The sequence below is a fragment of the Marmota marmota genome, unplaced genomic scaffold, assembly GCF_001458135.2.
Source record: "Marmota marmota marmota unplaced genomic scaffold, marMar, whole genome shotgun sequence".
Taxonomy (NCBI): Eukaryota; Metazoa; Chordata; class Mammalia; order Rodentia; family Sciuridae; genus Marmota; species Marmota marmota.
The window spans coordinates 45,817,500-45,825,190 of record NW_026000037.1 but is presented as its reverse complement, the minus strand read 5'-3'; positions in this window follow the sequence as shown (position 1 = coordinate 45,825,190).

Sequence of the window (7,691 nt, the reverse complement as noted above, 5' to 3'; positions counted from 1 at the left end):
AAAGAGTAGTTATTTTCCTTGCATTTTGCATGTTTTCTCAGATACATCAATATAACTTAACACTACATATGCTTAAAAATCCCTAATATTTATAAACAATTTCAAAAACAATTTGCATTTAGTCATAGTATAAATGTTGTGTTAATCTCAAATACTTACCTTCACAGTACATTTAAAGCAAAATGCTGCCAAAAACGTTTGGTTATTATTGAAGTATTAGAAAGTAACTCTGTTTAGGAAGATTGTTAAAAAATAGTTCTCATTTTTAGACTTACTAAAATAAAATAAAATTTTACTTAAAAGTGTGAACAAATGATTTGCTGAAGGAAATCCCAGCACAGTACATGAACTTCTATCTACATGGATCAAGAAACTGCTACTTGAAAAAAAGAAAGAAAAAAAGAAAAGAAAAAGATTCAGATGATGTGAAAAGAGTATTTCCTCATCTACACTGTTATGTCAATATACTACAGTTGCTAAAAACTATATCGATGTTATAGTTGCTTAAGAGATAGAGTTATATCAACCTAACATAGTTACTTCAGAGACCAGTGGATGCCTCAGAGGTTCTCTGTTTCTGGACAATTTAATTTTTTCCCATTTGCAGAGTCCAAATCTATGATGTAATTCAATTCAACAGACCTCCACATGGAGAAATGAAAAACTTCCTCATCCTCTTCACAGGTATAGATAAAGAAAATTGCATAACCTGTAGTGCGGGCATAGACAGAAAGTTGTGGAATCTTATGCATTAAGAATATGGGGACCCAGAATCCAGATGTTAGCTAGGCATGGATGACAGTTCTAAGTGAAGTGGTTTTACATGGTTGTAACAATTATTTCTGGGTGATGGTAGGACCTCACAGAAGGGATGATAATAAGTTTCTGGGAGCCCTGTGTTCACACCTGGCAGAGATTTTGTCCTGAGGGCTGCGGACCATTATCCCCAACTTGGTCATCCCCACATCAAAAGGAGGAATACACTATGGAGATGTTCCCTTTTTCTGCACTGTTTTTGTATCCCTCAAAGTGTCACAAAGCTACAGACTAGTCGCTGTTGGTACCTGTGTGTTTCACTTCTGTCCTCCTCCAACCCAACTCCATTCCTCTCAGACAGAGGCCTACAGACCCTTGAATGATGGCCCATAGTTTTAAACCTTATCATGTAGACAATAAAAAGATATTTAATATTTAAACATTTATTGGCACAGAAGAAATAAAGGTGATGCTTCCAGAGGTTAAAATGAGTCAGATGGTAAGGGGAACCCGACATTGATCCCATTCTATTGGCAAGTCACAAGACCCATAACAAATAAAGAACAGATAAGCATTTAAAAAGGCCTGGCAGCTTCTACTTTGTGTTCTTAGAATCCAATTACCAAGTGAAAAGTTAATCTCCCCTCTGGAGGATAGGAGAGCCCTGGAGGATGAACTCTGTGAGGAAACCATGTGAAGACTAAGGCACCAGACAAGGGAACAACATCATCATCAGGGACATTCCTGTACTGTCAGACCTCCAAATGACTCCAGCCCCAGCCACCTGGTGATTAGGGTCTCAACCTCATGAGAGACCCCCAAGTGAGACCAGCAGAATAGCCACCCATCTGATTCTGGTGGAAATTTTACGGAAATTTCATGGAAAGGTGAAAAATGGTAGCAAGAGGTTACTTGAAGGTGGTTTGTTATGCAGATTCAATTATCTGATCAAAATTCTTTAACAATGGATCCTTAACTACATGCAGTCCTTTGTCAAAGCTCCCCAAAGCAACAGCCAACATGTGTAGAGCACTAACTATGTAGGAGGCACTGTTTTGGGTGCTTTGCATGTATGAAGTAATTCGACAACACTGCAACAAGACACTGTGAGATGCACACTATTGTTGGCTGCATTTGACAATTCAGCAAACCATGGTGACTTACCTTGCCAAGAATGTACTGCTAATAAAAACCAAATTTAAACTCAGGTACCCAGGCGTCTAAGCACTCAACTCTATTGCTTCTTGGACTCAGGATTTGCCAAATTGGCCATCCTTCTGTTGTCAGAAATATAAGAAAATATAAAGAAAATGATGAGACTTAACTACAAGTAATGTTGAGTCTTTGGTTTTTTCCCCAGGAAATACAATCATATGTGATTTAAGAAGTGCTGGGAAGGTTCCTTATACCTGCTGAAAATATTTTCCATTGTGTGGAATATATGTCAAATGCCTGTGGATAGCAAAGTACTTATGACAATGTGAATTCTCCAGGAGGACTATCTCCTTAAACCACTGTTTCCAAGGTCTATTCTAAAGAACCTTCTTTCCCAAGATCTAGCATATTAAAAACTAAACACCTTTCCAGCTAGTGACTACAAAAGTTTAATTATCTATTTATAAATAAGTGGTTTACTATCGCTGTCCCTATATTTTTACCAGTTGTCTCCCTTGCATGTGTTGAGAACCTACACAACTGTGTTCTGGTTGAAGTTCCTCAGCTAGACTACCCTGTGGCTCCATCCACAGCCCACAGCCCTGCATATCATCTTCTGCCCTCTCATGGGTGGCTTCACCTAAACAGTTGCTACTCTTCCTCTAAGCTTTGCTCCAAGCATGGAGAAGGCAACTTTCCTTAAGTTCACACAATAATAGCTATGACAAACCTATAGAAATCCACAAGATTAATTGAAGCCTCTGAGACTATGAGAGGGGATTATGATAAGGTGGGGAAGGAGTGATCCAGAGAAAAATGAAAAATCTCTCCCTTCCACAAGAGTGAATTTTATACCCATCAAGTACTTATTAGAAGCTAGCAATTTAGAAATAGTTTTTTAGTTAATAACAATGTGTTGTGTGATCAAAAATTGCTGAGAGTAGATTTGAAATGCCCTCACTGATGTGTACGTGAGGTAACTAATGGGTTTATTAATTAGCTTGATTTAGGCAATCTACAATGTATGCATATATCAAAACATCATGTTGTACATCATAAATACATGTCATTTTTATTTGTCAACCAATCTGTTATTTTTCAATGTGTTCGTCAGCATGAAGTGAACAATGGTCAGATTTCAGACCCTCCTGTCATGGTTTAGTTCTTGTCCCAAATCTCAGAGCTCCCAAGAACAAGGACAAGTTCCAGGTATAAGGCAGTTGGAATATAGATTTAGGAAAAAATATTCATTTTTAGTATTCTCGTTCTGCTAACAAGCTAATCCAAACATATTACTAAATGAAATATTAGTACTTAATCTGAAGCATCTGAATTTGGGTGTTTCCATTGCATTTAGCTCTAAAAACAAAAACAAAACAAAACAAAACAAAACAATAGTTTGTGTATCACTATGTGCCTAAAATTCCTGCAGTCTATGATATTGTGTATTAAAAATAACAGAGCAGAATGGCACCATGATGCATACCTGTGATCCCAGCTACTGGGGAGTGTGAGCTACCTTGCTGGGGTTAGAGACAGATCACCCTGAACATATGCAACTTTGTAACCAGAATACTATCATTAACAATGATTGTCTCCTTTCCTTTTCTTCCTTTTTTTTCCCTGGGGAGGGGGAGGGGGAAGGTGAACAGGGGAACTCAGAGGTACTTAACCACTGAGCCACTTCCCCAGCCCTATTTTACATTTTATTTAGAGACAGAGTCTCAATGAGTTGCTTAGCCCCTCGCCTTAGCTACAGTGGCTTTGAACTCAAAATCCTCCTGGCTTAGCCTCTGGAGCTGCTTGGATTAGAAGTGGGTCCCTGGGTGGGGGCAACAATGATCATTTCTTGGAGATATAACTTTGACCACATAAGAGTGTATGTACCGTAGTGAAGGAAAACGTGCACAGAAGAAGTGGGCATGTGCTGGTAACTCCTCATTTAGAACACAACTGGAAAGTGCTGAGAAAATGCCAGGGAAGTGGACTTTTGGTCATCGGGGCTGGATTGTGGGTATGCAAGGCAGCACAAGTCTAGGCAATGGCTGCTGATCTCAGAGTCACTCTCCATCTAGAGCAGGGTTCCAGGATGTCAGCTTTCCTTCTGTATCCTCTTCACAAAGCCAGACCCTCCTCATCTTCCTACAGAGAACGAGTCATTTCCGGTGTGCTGGCTTGTAGGGGGAGTCTCCTACTTCCTCCTTGTCCCCAGACTCGGAGCCTAGATTTTGTTCCTGCATGACACTTCTATGCCACCCAGACAGCCATTAATCCCCATATATTGGGGCTCCTAGGACAGGAGTCATTAAACCTGTGTCTAAAGGGCTAAATAGCAAATATTTCCACCTTCAATATTCATATGATCTCTGATCTCTGTCAAAAACCATTCAACTATAGCATGAAAGGAGCCATAGAACATGGATCTGGCTGTATTCCAAGAAAACTTTACAGAAACAGAAGGTGGGTCTGGATTTGGCTCCCAGACACGTGTCAGCAATCTGCACCAAAACACTAGGTTCTGCATTCATGTTCATCTACTTCTGTGGTTTTTAGATTCTTCCTAAGGATTCCTGTTAATTTCCTGTGATCTTAACAAGGCATTTTATTTTATTTATTTATTTTAGCATACAGAAATACAGTCTTTTTAAAATTTATTTTTAGAGCATTGTAATTATACATAGTATTTGGGTTCATTGTCACAAAATAATGCATGCAAGGATTTTTATTTCAATCTCCATTACCTTCTCTCTTCCCCGTTCTCTCTCCTCTCCTCTATTGATCTTCCTTTCATTTTTATTTATTTGTTTGTTTGTTTATTTATTTTTGGTACAGGGATTAAAACCAGGGATGCTTTACCTCTGAGCCACATCTCCAGCCCTTTTTCTTTTTCTTTCTTTTTTTTTTTTTTTTGAGACAGTCTCACTGAGTTGCTTAGGGCCTCGCCAAATTTGTGATGCTGACCTAGAATTTGCTAATCTCCTGCCTCAGCCTTCCGAGTCACTGAGATTACAGGCATTGTGCCACTGTGAGTGGCTATTTTTTAGTGTGTGTGTGTGTGTGTGTGTGTGTGTGTGTGTGTGTGAGAGAGAGAGAGAGAGAGAGAGAGAGAGAGAGAGAGAGAGATTCTGTTTTTGATATATGTGTGCATATATATAACATGATATTGTTAAATTCATTCTGTATTTCTATCTCTTTCCCTTCTTTCCTCCCTCCCTCTTATTCTCCTTCTACTCTAAAGATCTACCTCATTTCTTTTATGATATGTAATCCCCTCCCAGCTGTCTTCTTTCCCTTATTTTGCCCTAACTTCCACATATAAAAGGAAACATTCAACTATTGATTTTCTAAGTTTGCCTTATTTCACTTAGCATTTTCATCCATTTCCCAGAAAATGCCATTATTTCATTCTTCTTTATGGCTGAGTGGAACTCTACACATTTTCTTGATCCATTCATTTGTTATTTGTTATGGAATCAACCCAGTTGATTTGGCTATTGTGACTTGTGCTGCTATAAACACTGAAGTGGCTGTTTTGCTATAGTATGCTGATCTTAGTTTTTTGAAATAAGTATCAAGGAGTGGGATAGCTGGGCCATATGATGGTTCCATCCCTAGTTCTTTGAGGAGTCTCCACACTGCTTTAAGTAGTGGCACTCCCACCAGCTATGTAGGAGTGTTCCTTTTCCTCCCACATTCTCTCCAGCATTTATTATTATTTGTGTTCTTGATAGTTGCCATTCTGACCACGTGAAATGAAATCTTAGTGTAACTGTTTTGATTTGCATTTACCTGATTGCTAGAGATCTTGAACTTTTTTTTTCACATATTTGTTGGTCATTTATATTTCCTATTTTGAGAAGTTTCTATTTTTTTTTTTTTTTGCCCATGTGTTAATTGGGTTATTCAGTTTTTTTGGCATTAAGTTTTTTGAATTCTTTATATATTGTGGATATTTATCCCTTATTAGAGGAGTGACTGGTAAAGATTTTTCCCATTCTGTAGGCCCTCTCTTCACTCTCTTAATTGTTTCCTTTGCTGTACAGAAGATTTTTAATTCAATGGCATCCCACTTATTGATTCTTGGTTTTATTATTCTATTCCAGTGGTCTTCTCCATTGTCTGTTTTGACACTGGTAGCATGCTGTTCTTATTACTATAGCTCCATAGTATAATTTGAGATCAGGTGTTGTGATGACGCCAACATCACTTTTCTTTTAACAAGGCATTTTAAATATTATTGAGTAATTTGCCCCAATCCAGATGTTTGGGGGAGGCAGAAGGATTTCTCTACCCTTTTTAAATATAAGTCTCTTTTTGTTTTCATCTCTTTTTGGTCTCTTTTTTATCTCTTCAATGTCAGTCTTCTGTTTTGTCATGTTTTAGAAGTTCTCCCAAAAATAGACTATAGCTGGAAATAATCTTTTTGCTGATAAGTTACATCAATTTTCCTTTACTGTGATTATCAGTACATTTAGATTTATTTCTACCACCTTCAATTCTATTTCTTAGTGACCATGCCACTCCCAATCTTTCTCTTTCTTCTGTTTTCTTTCTTTCTTTTATTATATTAATGAAGTTTTCCTGTAGCTTCTCCCTGCCCCCATTCCGCCCACCCACTAATTCTTTGGAAATTCAGTGCTCAATTTTATTTCTTTTAGTGAAGTAAACTTTACTTCTTTTTGTATGAAAACATACACACAAATGCTCAAGTCTAAACCTTTGCACTCCTTCCTGTTGATGGTGAATCCTTAGGATCCTTCAACTCTGATTGCTCTTCAGTTTTTCATGTTAAGTCTTCTGGTACTTGTTTTTAATCCTCCAAAATGATTATTCAGTGTTTACCAATTTTTTTTTTCACCATTGCTTTTTGCGCCCTACTCATCCTTCTGAGTCAATTTCCAGCTCCTGAAGTTCATGCATCAACCAGTTACTCTTTCAGCAAGAATCTACGTGTGGGGAACTCTATCTATGTTTGTTCAAAAAACTTATTTTGACCTCTCACTTGAATGATATTCTCCCTGTTCATATAATTTTAACTTGGCAGTATTTTTTAATTAGGACTCTACTGGCTTATCTTCTACATGATTTAAAATATTTGAGATTCTATGTTTGCTATTGAGATTTGTGCTATCAGTTAAAGTGTTCGTTTGTAGGGAATTTTTCCCTTTCCTCATTTGCTTACTCTTAACATTTTCTCTTAATTTTCTTAGTTTCACTATACTATTTCCATATATGACTTAGATATTCATGTCTTTACCAATTCTGAAAATTTCTGAATCATTATATCTAGATTATTGCCTCTTTATAGTTCTCTCTATTTTTTTCCTCTGAAACTTAGGAATATGGTGGATCTTCTCATTTTATTTTTATGTTTTTCACTATTGTTTTTATACGTTCCGTTTCTCTCTTTTGTGCTATTATATCTTTTAGTTCTATTATACACTTCAGTAATTCTTTCTTTAGCCTTATCTGCTATTTAATTCACCTGCCCAGTTTTCTTTAGTTACAATTTTTTTTTTACTTTCAAATTTGAAATTCTTTTGAAATTCAAAGTGCCATTGGAAATAAAATTTGGTTCTTGGTTTAGTCAAGTGCTTAAGACCTTGTATTCTGGAATGAAGAATACCCTTGTAAAATGTCAGCTCTGTCACTTATTATATCTGTGACTTGGAGCTAAATTAACCTGTGCCCAAATTTCCTCATCTATAAAATAGGAAAATAGTAATATATCATTATATATGAAGACTAACATTATTGTGAAGATTAAATGCTTTAACATC